Source organism: Astatotilapia calliptera, unplaced genomic scaffold, assembly GCF_900246225.1.
Source record: "Astatotilapia calliptera unplaced genomic scaffold, fAstCal1.2 U_scaffold_1, whole genome shotgun sequence".
NCBI classification, from domain to species: Eukaryota; Metazoa; Chordata; class Actinopteri; order Cichliformes; family Cichlidae; genus Astatotilapia; species Astatotilapia calliptera.
Window position 1 is genome coordinate 839,757 of NW_020535618.1, and position 15,953 is coordinate 855,709.

Sequence of the window (15,953 nt, forward strand, 5' to 3'; positions counted from 1 at the left end):
TCAACACTGATTGGACAACATGTGTTGGAATTTAAAACTTAATTGTACACCTTTTTGTGATTACATTGTACTTCAGAATTTACTGTTTTCTTTTTCACCTTTATGGTGGTTTAGTAATTCCCTTCAGATGTGGCAAGAGCCCTTTTGTGAATCTACATCTTCTCGGTGGCGGCACAGATGTTGTCAGGGAGTTCCATTTTTCCTGGCTTGCTTAAAAAGTGTGGTTAGGTACACTCATCATGTGTCACGGAGTGTGGGTCCGGTTGGTTCTACATTGTTCAGTTTATTATTATTTCTCATTATGTTTGTAGGTCTGAGTTACTTTCTCAATTTAGTTCCCAATCCTGTCAAGTCTGCCTCCACTCTGTTTATCACTTATCACTTGCCCTCCATTGTGTGCTTTGTGCTTAGCTCTGCTTCCTTCCATCTAAAGGACCATTTTCACAGCATTTGTTTTATTTGTTTGTTAAGACACTCAACACTTTCTGTGAATCTTTCAAGCATAAAAAACTGAAAAACGCCAACTAGATGATTTATGCAAGCATGTTTCCACCTCCATGCTTTACTGTGAGGATGCTGTTATTTGAATCATAATCACAAATGGGGAGTTGAGTTGAAGCCACAGAGCTTGATTTTAGTTTGGTCTGACCTCCGCACTTTCTCCCACGCCTTCTCTGAATCATTTAGACGTTCGCTGACAAACTCGAGGCGGGCCTGAACATGTGCCTTCTTTAGCAGCAGTGTTTTAATACATTACAGTGTAGTGTGTTACCACTGGTGTTGTTAGTGACTGTGGTCCAAACTGCCTTCAGATCAGCCTTCAGAAAATCCTGCGTTTTCCCAGGATTTTCAAAACACTCTCGAAAACGCATACATTTGATGTGTGGACAGCGGAAACAGAGACTTTCTAAAATTATGACACATTTTAGTCATGTGATGCAGTCATGTGACCAATTAAACTAAGATAGCAGAGGGCATTATACAGCACTCTCACTCGCTTTTGCAACTTTTTACTTTCGTGTTACTCGCAGCAACAACTCCACCTCATTGTTAGTCCATTTAAAAAACTCGGTGCTTTTCCTCGACATTTTGCCGCGACGTTTCAAAGAGCCGGAAAGTAAATAAACAGCAGACAGCAATGAGGCAGGTCGAATCGTCTTGCGTTTCATGCATGCGCAGGACTGGAATGCAGTGTTAGGGAGTAACGGAATACATGTACCGCCGTTACGTATTTAAAATACAAAATATGAGTAACTGTATTCCGTTACAGTTGCCGTTTAAAAAGGTGGTATTCAGAATACAGTTACTTTGTTGAAATAAATGGATTACACTGCGGTACTTTCCTGTTTCATATTGTCGCGGGTCAGGACTGTTTGGGTTTTGTTTTGACAGCTACGTTCTGTTGTTCCAGGCGGCAGCGTTACGGTTGCCATGGTTACAGGGTGACGCTCTCTCTCTCTGCGACTGTGTGCTTCCTGGGTGAGAGAGCGCCTTTTCGTTGTTGTTGTTGTTGTGCTAAGCTAACAGGCAGAATGCTACAATCATAGCTCTAAAGAATGTAGCATCATGGGCAGTGTAGTCCGTGTTGCAGGGAGAATGGACTGCCATACATGTTATGGGTCTGTGAGGAGGGAGAAAAAGGGGAGTGGAAAGGTACGAGTTGTCATCGAGGAAAAACGGGAGCTGGAAGCATGTAAATATAATAATAACCACTGCAGCCAAGAAGAGAGCTTGACGAGCCCAGTTGTAAGTAAGCTATTAAGACTCGACTGTACACCGTGTTCGTGTTTTCCTCCGAAAACAATAAGTTCCGTTGGAGCAGCCTTTCAACGCCTCTCTCTGTCTCTCACAAGAAAAGTTGACCCACACAACAAAGTAGAGCTATTTTTTGGCTACGAGCCTACAGGGACCCCGCCATATCAGTCAGAGGTCCCTTTACTACAGTTCGGAGTCGCCTTCAGTAATAGTAATAAATCACACAGCAATAGTAGTAAAAAGCATGATAATATATTAAGTAATCCAAAGTATTCAGAATACGTTACTGTCATTGAGTAACGTAACGGAATACGATACAGAATACATTTTGGGGCATGTATTCTGTATTCTGTAATGGAATACATTTTAAAAGTAACCTTCCCAACACTGCTGGAATGTAAGTGTTTTCGGCCATTTCAATGTGGACGCACAACTATGTGAAAACGACTGAAAGCGCTGGTGTGGACACAAAATGCGGTTTTCAAATCTAGCGTGGGCATAGCCTTAATCTGGCCAGCATGTCCTGGTCTGCCCCAGGGCCTCACACCCCACCCGGGAGGTGCCAGCGACGCATTCCTGCCAGATGCCTGAACCACTTTTACTGGGTCCTTTCTATGTGGAGGAGTAGAAGCTCTTCTCTGAGCCCCCTTCCAGATGGCTGAACAGCTAAACTCCTCGCTTTATCTCTACGAGAGAAGCCAGCCACACTTTGGAAGAAGTCTACTTGTGTCTAAAAGTCTTTTTCTAACACATCTCAGAGCTCCTCCCCAGTGTTGGTCAAGTTAATTGAAAAAAGTAATCAGTAACTAATTACTGATTACTTCCCCAAAAAAGTAATCCCGTTACTTTACTGATTACTTATTTTCAAAAAAAATTAATTACTTAGTTACTTTTTAAAAACACGATTTACAACCTGAGTAGGTGATAAAGCGATAGATCTTTTAGCCCAATTCTACTTTTTCTACATAACCCATCATACAAAATGTAATCAAATGGAAAAGACTCTTTAAAACTTGTTTTATTAGTTTTAATCTTTTAACTTTATGCATCAAGCAAAAATTTAATTATATGCAACATTCTCTGACTGGAAGAAATTTGTTTAATATTTAAACCTATTTTCCGCACATTCCAGCACATAAAATGGTTTTTTTTGTGTTTACACTCAGTCTTTCAAATAGATGCAAGTAAAACACAGCAGAAAATAAATAAAGTCAAAGACTCAGCGGTCCTTTTGCTCTATTTTCACCTGTAAAGCAGGAGTAGGGTAGGCGGAGGTTTATCCTGGTGCAGGTGTGCCGCGGTCAGTGTGTTTCTCTGTGAGTTTCCCATTACGTCGTTGCGCACTCTGAGCTTGTTTAGGGTTTTTTTTTTCGCTGTAAAAAGTTTTCTTCCCACGCACAATGCTAATGGACACTAATGTTTTTGTCACTTTTTTTGGAATCAAACTCAAAGTAAGGTCAGTACTTCCACGCTTTAAACCCTGCACGCTCATACTCTCTCCTGCACTCGATATATGATCCATTGTTGATCTGCACACAGCTGTTGTCACGAACGTGGCACTGGCTTACATTCTCGCAAAAAAAATCACGATTTTAGTAACGCAGTAACGCAGCGTTCCTACGGTAACGTAACGGTACTCTAATTACCGTTTTTGCAATAGTAATCCCGTACTTTACCCGTTACTTGAAAAAAGTAATCGGATTACAGTAACGTGTTACTGCCCATCTCTGCTCCTCCCACACCTGAGTTCTTTGCTTCAGCCAACATGTTCCTTGCTCGTTTCTCCTTTTTTCTAAACTGAGCACCTGATGGCTTTGAACTTTTCTTGTCCATCTTCCATTGGTTTTAATTTTGGACTCCAGTATGAACACAAATCCACCAACTTGAGGATCGCCACAACATAACCTAACAGACCTACATCTTAATTCACAGATTCACTTTGTCTAGGGTTCTGGGATTTCACACAACCCAGGATTCAAATCATGATTACATAATGGGCTTGGATTTACAACATTATGAACCCCTTTCCACGGGTTGTGTTTGAGACATTAAATCATCAAAATATAAAATATAAATTTTAAATTGTCATTGATCCCTTTACCTCTAGTCCTAAAGTGTATATTTATTTTCTTACTCTTCTTATATATATTGTTTGTTTACTTGCACTGCTGTAACTGGAGCCTCGTCGTCTCGTCTCTCTATATACTGGACTGTATGTAGCGGAGTTGACAATAAAGTTTTACTTTGACATCAGCAGCGAGCAGGCGCACCGAGGGCTCTTGCGCTCACTTTTCGCGTATAGAATTTCGATAAAACATCGGTGCAAATTATAAGTCTGTATCATGATGTCTGGTGTTTTCGTGTTTGTTGTTTTGTTTTATTTTGCGAGTTGGTTATTAGATGCTGCTCCAGCCACCAGTGAATCCCCCGCCGCCCCGCCCTCTCCTCCGTGTGCCGGCGTGCCGCAAGCAGCAGGCGCACCTCGCAAACGGAGGGCGCCGTTACTCCCAGCAAATGGGTGATAGAAAACCAATCAGTGCCTGTACCATTCCTAATATGCGCTGGCTGATGTCGGGGCAGCATGAGAGCGAGCAATTCCCCCCCCCCCCCGATGCCCGTGATGCCGCCCCGGGGAACCGCCCGTGTCGCCCCTATGAAAAACCGCTACTACACACCTGTGTGTTCATGGCCCTAGTGGCCATTAGAGGAACTGCAGCTTTAGAAGTACGTTCACTAGTGTCCCGCCTGCTCACTCAGATATTGCCCCTGGCGTGGATTTGTTTGATGTCCTTTGGAGCAAAAGCGATGCACTAGCAGAGGAGCTCCACTCGTACTCCTTCCTCAGAGAGCTGTGACAGAGCAGTGCTACTCCAGCTTCATGCAGCAGGAGGCGCTGTATTTGACCCGAGTGAGAAGCACTCTGGAGGTATGAGGTCACCATGTTTATCCCAGAATCAGCGGCTGTGAATGTTCTTACAACCTTTTCCAGACCAGCTCTTTTCATAGACTTTCAGACTTCAGCTCCTTCTTTGACTTTTCTTGCAGGTCCTGATTCGTAATTGAGAGGAGACTGACGACATTAGGCCACTGCTTCTGGACACACTTAAATGCTACAGCAGCACAAACCAGGTGAAACCATTTTCCTGCAGCAGTCAAAAGAAAAACACACCACTGAAACAACAGATCATGCAAAATGAATTAAATTAATTGTGATTCACTCTGTCCTGTCCTTCAGAGCCTCCTGGCTTCACCTCCCCCACAGTGGCTCCATTGTCCTCTCCAACTGTACCACTCTGTGGTTTTGGAGGAGCCGGTTTATTGGTTAGTGGCTCTGTCGGCCCGGCCCTGTCTACGTTGCTTCCTGGCTCAAGAACTGCTTGAAGAGCTACTGATTTCCAGGTCCATGACTAACAGCTTCTAGCTTCTACCAGGAGTGGAGCAAAGACAGTCTGAAGGAGGTCAGACATATATATGTATGTATATATATGTGTATATATACATATGTATATACACATGTCTGACCTCCTTCAGTATGTATATGTGTATATATATATATATGACAATACTATAATATTGGCCATATTATATTTACATTACCACAGTGAGATGATTTTAGTCTCATGAACAACATTAACTAATTGTTATTTACTAACTAATCTTAAATGACTGTTCAGCACAGAAATGAAGCCCAACAATCATGTTTTAGAGTCCTGTGGTCTCTGCCTCAGATACTCAACTAAAGTGATGTCATGACAACAATGAATGACCAACAAAACATTTTTCTCCTTCATTTCTGTCAAACAAAGCTGTATGTAACGTTTCTCGCGATTAGTATCATGGTTGCTAGGCAACCTGAACAGCGCGACAAAGGCTAAACCGTCCCATTTCACAGGCCTCTCACTTCCGCACTTCTCGTACTTATAGTACGCACCGTACGTAGTATGCATAGTGCGCGTCCTTCAAGCGTGCAGACCCTGAATTGGGACTCAGCCTTTGTGTATTTAAGTCGTGTCTTGTGTTGTAGTAGTTGCTGGTCCGTCTGTGTATCCACCATGCTTCATCTGTGTGTTCTCCCTGCTGTCCGTCGTCATTTACCGCTGCTCATCCTCCTTCGTGTTCAGGTCCTGGTTTGTGTTCAGTAGTTTAGTAGTCCTCAGTTTAAATAGTCTTCAGTCCCGTTTGCTGTTTCTCCATTTGCATTTTGTGTTCAATAAACCACCTCACCTTCACGAGTGCCTGCGACTTGATTCTCCTTTAATATTTCCACACGACTCACTCTACTCGCCGTGACAAGTACATGGTTGTGAAGCAGGTCATATAAAGCTTTTACTAATTTTCATATTTGGTGTGACCTTGATTGATTTTGAACTGATTTAAATTGAAGTTAAAATGCCTCGAGCTGTTATTGGTGTCTGCCATCCAGCGTTGGTCCAGTTACTTTAAAAAAAAGTAATTAGTTCCTGAGTGCTTATTACTTCTCCAAGAAAGTAATCCTGTTACTTTATTGATTACTTATTTTCAAAGGGAATTTGTTACTTACTTACTTTTTTAAAACATGATACACAACCTGGATAGGTAATAAAGCAATAGATCCTTAAGCCCAGTTCTATTTTTTTTGCATAATCCGTCATATAAAAGGTAATGAAATGAAAAAGTCTCCTTTTAAAACTTGTTTTAATCTTTTAACTTTATGCACATTACATAAATATTAAGTTATATGCAATATTCTCCGACTGGAAGAAAATCTTTAACATTTAAACCAATTCTCTGCATATTCCAGCAAATAAAATAAAATAACTTTTATGTTTACACTCATTCTTTCAAACAGATGAGAGTAAAACACAGCAAAAAATAAAGTCAAAGATTTAGCGGCACTAAATTCTGTCACTCTTAAATCTACTGTCACATGTTTAGCAGGAGGTGGAGGTTTGCCCGGTGCCACAGAGGTCATGTCAGTGGGAGGATCTGTGTGAATTTCACATGCCCGTGGCAGTGCTTGCTCAGATTTGAAGTTTAATTTTTCTCCTTAAAAAGAAGTTTTCTTCCTACGCAGAGTGAACAGCGGATGCTAACGTTTTTGTCACTTTTTATGGAATCAAACTCAAAGTAATGTCAGTACTTCCACGCTTTAAACACTGCACGCTCATACTCTCTCCTGCACTAAGACACTCTCACAAACAAAATCACGGTTCAGTAACGCAATAATGCAGAGTTCTTACAAGAAATTAACAGTAATCTAATTACGTTTTTGCAATAGTAATCCCTTACTTTACTCGTTGCTTGAAAAAAGTAATCAGATTATGTGTCACTGCCCACCTCTGCTACCATCACACAAAATTTGGACATGATGTCTTGAAAACTGTGGACACTAGACAGACAAACAGAGCTGATTATATCCCTCGTCCTTTAGAAGGGTGAACAATGATGCAGAGAGGAAACACAGTGAGATCCTAAATGTTCCAGTTTTCCTTTTTCTTAGTGTACCATCTCTGCTTATCAACTTTTGAGCTTTTGTGTTTTGCTTTTCTTCTTGTGATGACAACAAACAGCCTTTTTTTACTCCCTCTTTCTCTCTCTGTGACACAGGTACAAAAAGGTGCTAAAGGAGAATCAGGATCATATGGATGCATTTAAAGCCATCAATATCTTCAGAGAGCACATGATGGCCCAGAAGGCTTTCTACAAGGCTCTGTAAGAACATATCAGTGCGCGTCTCTTTGTTTTCTGTTGCCTGGAGTTTCTAATGTGTGCGTCTCTGCTGCAGGGTCTGTTCATCTGAAGAAGGCAAACAATGAAGAAGTAAAGCAAGGTGGGTCAGCTTTACTGTAGAGTCGGCAAACTGTCAAATGAATTACCTTGATTATTCTTGTTTGGTTTCAAAGCTCAGCTCAGTCTTTCTGTTTTCAGCAGTTTTATGGACAAGTGCATGTTTTTTTGCCTGCAGACAGACGTCACTGCTGGGATGAAGGAAACAACTTTAACTCTCTTCAATCAAGAAAGCTTGATGCTGCGTACTGAGAAGCTTGGAAAGAAAAGCAACTGGACTTCTTTGTTTCACGTTTCATCTCTGAGGTGAAACATCTTCAAGAAACTCAAAGAGGTCCAGTCAGTATTCTTTTCAAGCTCTTTGGATTACCATGACCTGGATAACTGAGAACCTACACAAGCAATAACTACATTGTCAATTCTATTCTATTGAATTGCACAGAATCAGAACAACAGTCCTCTCGAGTCACTTTATTTTGTAAGGCAGACTATCTCACAGAGGTGTGCATCTGTTTACATTCTGGGTCCTTTTTCAGTATTTGTCCTCTTTTTGCATTCTGACACATTCAGTGGTGGTTTGTTGTTCTTTGAACTCTTCTCTATCCTCTTTTCTGAAATTCATGAAAAAGGGAACAAAATGTTCAGAAAGAGATATAAAATTACAGATTCACATTGATAGTTTTGGTATTATCCTACCTACAGACAGTCCTGGTAGACGTTGTCAAACCCAGTAACCTATCTCACAAATTTAAAGAACATGATCTGGGAATTAGATTCTTCAAAATGTTATGTGTTGTTTCTCCCCCCTTTGAACCAAATCTTCTGTTTTTTAATATACCTTGCCCAGGTTGTTTTTGCTAATGAGCAAACAGATTATGTATTAGATTTGAGATATGAAACATTTAATAAAAACACTGTAAAATGTTTAAGTTAAAACACAGTAATTTAGAAGGAAAAAATGTGAAGCATGAGAAAAGATAAAATCTGTTATAAAATCTGTTATGGGTTAAAGCATGTAAACCTATTCTAACAGAAACCCTAAATAAATAAAATAAAAATAAAACCCTCAAATAAAATAAAACCCTCAAATTCTAAATTTGTGCAAAGCGTTGTGTTGCCATTTTAATCCAAAGGGAGAAAAACCATTGAAACTCTTTATTCATGTGTGTTTATGTTTAAAGAACCCTGCATCGTAATAACAGACCATTTCAAACGGCTGTCTTTGTCTCCCCCTGCAGGCTTAAATAGGACATTGCACCCTTTTAAAGATCTGTGCAAAATAATTGAGTACTACTATTAGTACTACACTTATCCAACTTTACTACTACCTTACATTATTACCAATGCTACTATTTAGGAATACTGTCATTGCTTTCATTTCTAATACTGCTACTGCTTCTACTCTACATATGCAAAAATGTTTGAGCAAACACAGACAAAAGAGGACACGAAAGAAACAACTTTGAATCTCTTCAAGAGTATTCAAGACTGTTAAATTTGATGCATATTTTTAGTTTGAACTGCAACCTATGAATTAAATTTTATTTTTTCTGATATCTGTATGTCAAATTTTCTACTTGACTCAAAATTTGGAGTTCGGTATCTCGAATTTTCAACTTAACTATAACTAAACAATAACTAAAGTTGAAAATAAGCTGAAAGTTCATCATACTAACATTGTATTTTGAGATAACTTTCAACCTAACTCTGCCTGATGTTTTAATATATTCACAATGTTGTTGTTTTTTGTTTTGTTTTGTTTTGTTTTTATCATCGATGTGATCAGGTCCTGGCCTAACATTTTTTATTTAGGGTTATAGAATTTGAAACATCGAGCAGGTGTTACAGAACACCAGAGGATTATCGCCGTTCTCTACTGTAGGGAAATACTCGATAGCTAATTAGCATTCTGCGTCAAAGATTCTGTTGGCAATAACATAGTGTGATTTAGAATACAATTATTTGGCAATAGCTACTTGCAGCACTGGCTGTTAAAGCGGTTTAAAAATGGACAAACCCTGGATATTTGCGTGAACTTGCTTAATATTAAACGCAGAAGTCAGGGTTTTTCTATTGGATGAAAGGCTTACGTTAAGAGACAAGCTAGCATTACCTAACATTGAATAGAAAAAACACAATTTAGGGTTAGATTACCTAAATTAAATTATCCTTTTTGCTAATGTTGATCATACTTTCCACTGATGGACATATTCCAGTTAGGGCAGATGAGCTTCATTAGATGAAGCTGTTTTTCTTCAAGCTAATCATTACAATTTGGATGTGGTTGAGGCAGAATAGTGGCAATGGCCTTTACTGATTTCTATATCTACTTCACTTCATGCAATACTAACATTAAACCATCGTACTGTCATAGCAAAGATTGAAAAAGAACATTGTGAATACCTTATTATTAATAACATAAGATAACTTTGACATAATTGCTCTGTTTGAACCAGTTATTTGCAACTGTTTACTTAAAGCGGAAGCCTTAGTTATACGTATTGAATATGATACATACGACAACAAAAATAAAATGTATTCATGGCCATTTTGTAACGTTATTGCGATAGGGCCCCCTTCTGATGTTTTTACGTAATTTGAAGATGTCAGAGACATTACATTACATTAGGGACCCCAAGCAAATGTTATTTCCATGGGCATCCTCTGTTGGTGTGTGGTGTCTATTTAAAGTTTCATACTAAGTAGTATTAATACAACCATCAACAACCAAGTATGGTGCAATGAATGTTTGTATAAGTTTCTTGTGAGACATCGTGTACACATTGCTCAAGAGTTGTCACTGAACGTGATAGAACTACAGGTCGTAAGGGGAAAATCTGCGTTCCCCGACTGGTTAGCGACTAGTTTATGGAGGTTGCTCGCTGTCCCAGGGCGAAAGTGATAGCTAAGAGGCTGCTGCACCAAAAACTTCATGGCTATGGTGACATGGTTTTCTGTGTTTGGATGGAAGATGGTAACTTGCTTGCAAAACTAACTGCAAGCCAAGTGGTAGAAAACTAGAAAAGTTAACTACCGCAAGATGGTGACGTGAGCTGTCGCAGTGGTCCGCGGGCTGCACAATTTAGCAGCTTTCTTTTTTATTTTGAGTATTTTTATTTCACGTCTCCTCTGATTAGCAAGAGCACATGTGTAGTACAGTAAAACTGAACTGCTCACGGTTCTAGACCACACAAACCTGCACACTTTTCCCAACAGTGACTGGGACTCAATCCCCCCTGAGATCCAAAGGAATAGGGACTCCATCTTCACAATACAACATCTGAAGTGGTGCAGGTGAGGGAGGCATGGGAAACAGAAGAGGGGGGAGAGAGCGGGGCTGAGAGCTAAGCTAAGTGCTAACCCACACAGACCTGCTATTCCGAGTCTCCTCCTCACCAACTCATGGTCAGTAAACAACAAGATGGATGACCTGCAACTGCGGATCATCTCACGTTGTTTGGATTACTGTGCTATGATCACAGCAGAGACTTGGCTGGACTCTTTTACCCCAGACACTGCAATTGAGCTAGCGGGCCCCACTACATTCAGACCGGACAGGAGAGTGTAACAACAACAAAGACTGGTAAAGTGTTCCTGAACCAGAAGCCATGGCTCAACAGCGAGGTGCGAGCTCTACTAAGAGCATGGGACAGTGCCTTCAAATCAGTAGACCAACAAGTCTACAAAGAGGCACGCCAATCTCTGCTTAAAGCGCATAACAGAAGCCAAGCGCAAATACAAACAATGCACTTTAACACAAACAACTTCAAAAACATGTGGCAGGGGATCAAGACACTTACTGGCTACAAAGACAGTCACATACAAACAAACTCCATGGACATCACCTTACCTGACACCCTAAACCAGTTCTTCACCCGCTTTGACCAACAAAACAGGGACACCATCACCTATCCTGCTGTTTCAGAGAGGGACAAGGCCCCCATCCAGCTGGAGCAGCATCAGCTCAGAGCTGCACTGCGCAGAGTCAACGCGAGGAAGGCAGCTGGTCCAGACAGTGTGGCAGAAAGAGTGCTTAAAGCATGTGCAGACCAACCAGCAGAGGTTTTCACCACCATCTTGAACCTCTCACTGTTAGTCTGTGGTACCATCCTGCTTTAAGTCAACTACCATCGTTCCAGTGCCCAAGAAGAGCTGCTTGAATGACTACCGTCCAGTTGCTTTAACATCCGTAATTGCTAAATGTTTTGAGAAACTCATCATGTTGTACATCAAAGCTGTCATCCCTGCAAACCTCGATCCATACTAATTTGCAAACAAGGCAAACAGGTCGACAGAGGACGCCATGATAACAGCTCTTCACACAACCCTCACACATCTGGACAGTAGTAACATTTATGTGAGAATGCTGTTTTTTGACTTCAGCTCTGCCTTCAATATAGTTCAACCCCACAAACTGATTAATAAAGTAAGCTACTTAGGACTCAGTAGCTCACTGTGCACCTGGATATTGGACTTCCGGAGCGATAGACCCCAGAACATCAGGATGGGAGAGCACACCTCCTCCACCCTCATTCTGAACGTAGGTGTCCCACAGGGGTGTATCCTCCATCCCTTAATATACTCTTCACCCATGACTGTTCTTCAATTCACACCAGTAACACCATTATAAAATTTGCAGGCGACACCACCATCATAGGAGTGATTGACGACAACAACAATGAATCAGCCTACAGAGACGAGGTTCAGCATCCGAAACAATGGTGTGACAACAACAACCTGCATCTGAACACAGCCAAGACCAAGGAGATGGTCTTGACTTCAGAAGAACAAAGCGATCAGAGCACTCAGCCCAAGGAAGTACAGGGTGGGCCATTTATATGGATACACCGTAATAACATGGGAATGGTTGGTGATATTAAAGTCCTGTTTGTGGCACATTAGTATATGTGAGGGGGCAAACTCCTCAAGATGGGTGGTGACCAGTGTTGGTCAAGTTAATTGAAAAAAGTAATCAGTAACTAATTACTGATTACTTCCCCAAAAAAGTAATCCCGTTACTTTACTGATTACTTATTTTCAAAAGTAATTAATTACTTAGTTACTTAGTTACTTTTTAAAAACACGATTTACAACCTGAAGAGGTGATAAAGCGATAGATCTTTCAGCCCAATTCTACTTTTTCTACATAATCCATCATACAAAATGTAATCAAATGGAAAAGTCTCTCTTTTTTTTAACTTCTTTTATCAGTTTTAATCTTTTAACTTTATGCATCAAGCAAACCTGTAATTATATGCAACATTCTCTGAGTTGAATAAATTAGTTTAACATTTAAACCTATTTTCTGCACATTCCAGCACATAAAATAAAATGTTTTTTGTGTTTACACTCAGTCTTTCAAATAGATGCAAGTAAAACAGACCAGAAAATAAATAAAGTCAAAGACTAGCGGTCCTCTTGCTCTATTTTCACCTGTAAAGCAGGAGTGGGTTAGGCAGATGGGGCGACCGTGGCTCAGGGGGTTGGGATGCGTATCTGTAACCGGAAGGTCGCCGGTTCGATCCCCAGGCTCTCTGTCCTGGTTGTTGTGTCCTTGGGCAAGACACTTTACCCTACTGCCTACTGGTGTTGGCCAGAGGGGCCGATGGCGCGATATGGCAGCCTCGCTTCTGTCAGTCTGCCCCAGGGCAACTGTGGCTACAACCGTAGCTGCCTCCACCAGTGTATGAATGTGAGAGTGAATGAATAGTGGCACTGTAAAGCGCTTTGGGTGCCTTGAAAAGCGCTATATAAATCCAATCCATTATTACCCATCTCTGGTGGTGACCATGGTGGCTATTTAGAAGTCGGCCATCTTGGATACAACTTTTGTTTTTTCAATAGGAAGAGGACCATGTGACTAGGGATGGGTATCGTTTAGGTTTTATCCGATACCGGTGCCAAATCGGTACTTTTGAAACCGGTGCTTAAACGGTGCTCGAACCGGTGCTTAAAGAATGGAGAACACAAACTTTGTCCAAAAACCTCTCATGTTCAGCTGTTTTTTGTTTTTTTTTTGCAAAAAGATAACAATGTTAGCCTTTTCTGCAGCTATGGGGCATATATGGTATCACTCCTGGCTGGAAGCAGTGCTTAAACAATGGAAAAAACACAAACTTTGTCCAAAAACCTCTCATGTTTAACTGTTTCCCACTTTTTCTTTGGTCATTTTAGCCTTTTTGTCCAGGGTGAAGGGAGTATCTGCCATCAAACAAGAGGACAGCCGCATGTAGCTATAATGATGTTTGCTAGTTCACCTTACATGCATTAATGTAATAACGTGGTTAGCCTACTCAACGCAAATTACACTCGAACAACATTAAGCGACTCACGCAGAGAAGAACGGCTTCTGCTGCCATCATCATCCTCATCATTTCTGCTACACTGGCAGGGCTAGGGGCCAGGACTCTATTCTTCGTGTTTTTGGGGGATGTTGCTCCGGGTCCGATAACTGGCAACCCACCCGACGTGCACAGTGTGAGGTCTCGCAGCAAGCTATCAAATACGGCGCATTTCTCGGCTTTTAAAAAAAACGCTATGCGTCGCCAGGTGTTTCATCGGTGATACTGTGACAGTATCACAGTATCAGCTTAAAGCACTTGTTGCAGGCTGCTGAGTTTGCATATTTTGCTGTGAAGTACAGCCAGACTTTTGACCGCTTCGCCTTGGACAGTTTTAATCTGTAGCTCTGCTCTAACTGAACGTACGTACCTGGCCCCGCCTACTATCCTCGGAAACGAAAAATGATTGGCTAGAAGTGTATCACAGCTCAGGAAAAAAAAGCACCGAAATAAAGCACCGAAATGTGCGCTGCTTTTCGGTCTGGTTACTACCGTTTATGTCAGAACCGGTGCCATCATGGCACCGGACACCGGTACCCATCCCTACATGTGACACATCAAAATTATTGGTAATGTCACAAGAAAAACAATGGTGTTCTTGGTTTCAATGTAACTTTATTCTTTCATGAGTTATTTACAAGTTTCTGACCACTTATAAAATGTGTTCAATGTGCTGTGTGTTGGATTGTCAATGCAATCCTCATCTCCCACTCTTCACACACTGATAGCCATCCAGTATCCGTAGTTTCCGTAGTTTCAGGTGCTGCACATCTCGTATCTTCACACCATAGACAAATGCCTTCAGATGACCCCAAAAGTCTAAGGGGGTCCGATCGGGAGACCTTGGGGGCCATTCAACTGGCCCACGACGACCAATCCACTTTCCAGGAAACTGTTCATCTAGGAATGCTCGGACCTGGCACCCATAATGTGGTGGTGCACCATCTTGCTGGAAAAACTCAGGGAACCTGCCAGCTTCAGTGCACAAAGAGGGAAACACATCATCATGTAGCAATTTCAAATATACAGTGGCCTTGAGGTTTCTATTGATGAAGAATGGACCCACTATCGTTGTACCCCATATACCACACCAAACCATCACTTTTGTTGTTCCAACAGTATTGGAGGGATCCATTCAATGTGGGTTAGTGTCAGACCAATAGCGGTGGTTTTGTTTGTGTCATGACCCTGTGCCTTCTCGGCTGACTCTGTATGGCTACAAGTGTTTTTGTTGTGCTGCATCTCTCTCTCTCCCCTCCCGCGCACTGCACTCTACCGGGGCGGAGTCGTGACGGCTCCAGCCCCTGGCTCGGACACCTGCAAGCAATCATCTCACCCACTTCTGAAGGCGGCTGCTGAGAGTGCTTCCTCGCTGGATTATTGTGTAACACTCGTCAGTGTCATCACCTATCTGAGCCGTTTTTCGAGTTTCTGTCGTGCCACTACTCACCTGCCTTTCCTCTCTGTGCCAGAATTCTCGCCAGCCTGAGGACCGCCGTTGGTGAGCTAAAGCCGGAGTCCGAGCTACCTGAGCTTCAGTGGATTTTGTACCTAGCCCTCTTCTTCCCGTGCCTGTGTTCCCCGGAGACCATCTTCCTGTGCCCCCTCACCTGTATATAGTCGCACCTGGTGTCTGTGTGTGTAAATAAATCACGAACTTTAGTGACGGTCTGACTCCGAGTCCCTCCTGAGCCTGACAGTTTGTTAACTTCACCGTTCACATAAAAGTTTGCCTCATCTCTGAACAAAATCTTCTGCGTGAACTGAGGGTCCTGTTCCAATTTTTGTTTTGCCCATTCTGCAAATTCTGTGTGCCGATCTGGGTCATCCTCGTTTAGATGCTGCAGTAGCTGGACTTTGTAAGGGTGCCATTTGTGAGTAGCTAATATCCGCCAAAGGGATGTTTGACCAATGCCACTCTCCAGTGACATGCGGCGAGTGCTACGCTGTGGGCTCTTGCTGAATGAAGCTAGGACAGCCACTGATGTTTCTTCATTAGTGACAGTTTTCTTGCGTCCGCATTTTGGCAAATCCAACACTGAACCAGTTTCACGAAACTTAGCAAGCAGTTGGAGCATGGGAGATGGGTGG

The 15,953-nt window shown here is 41.8% G+C and overlaps 2 long non-coding RNA genes across 2 annotated transcripts; both read left to right on the top strand.

The window, feature by feature from the left end:
* The first annotated feature begins 4,485 nt into the window (after positions 1-4,485).
* LOC113017161 (uncharacterized) lies at positions 4,486-5,013 on the top strand. The gene is made up of 3 exons (XR_003271400.1): positions 4,486-4,681; positions 4,801-4,884; positions 4,991-5,013. It is a non-coding gene; the product is annotated as an uncharacterized LOC113017161 (long non-coding RNA).
* Positions 5,014-7,393: 2,380 nt separating this feature from the next.
* On the top strand, positions 7,394-7,819 carry LOC113017152 (uncharacterized). Its single transcript, XR_003271398.1, has 3 exons — positions 7,394-7,446; positions 7,520-7,564; positions 7,700-7,819. It is a non-coding gene; the product is annotated as an uncharacterized LOC113017152 (long non-coding RNA).
* Positions 7,820-15,953: the final 8,134 nt, after the last annotated feature.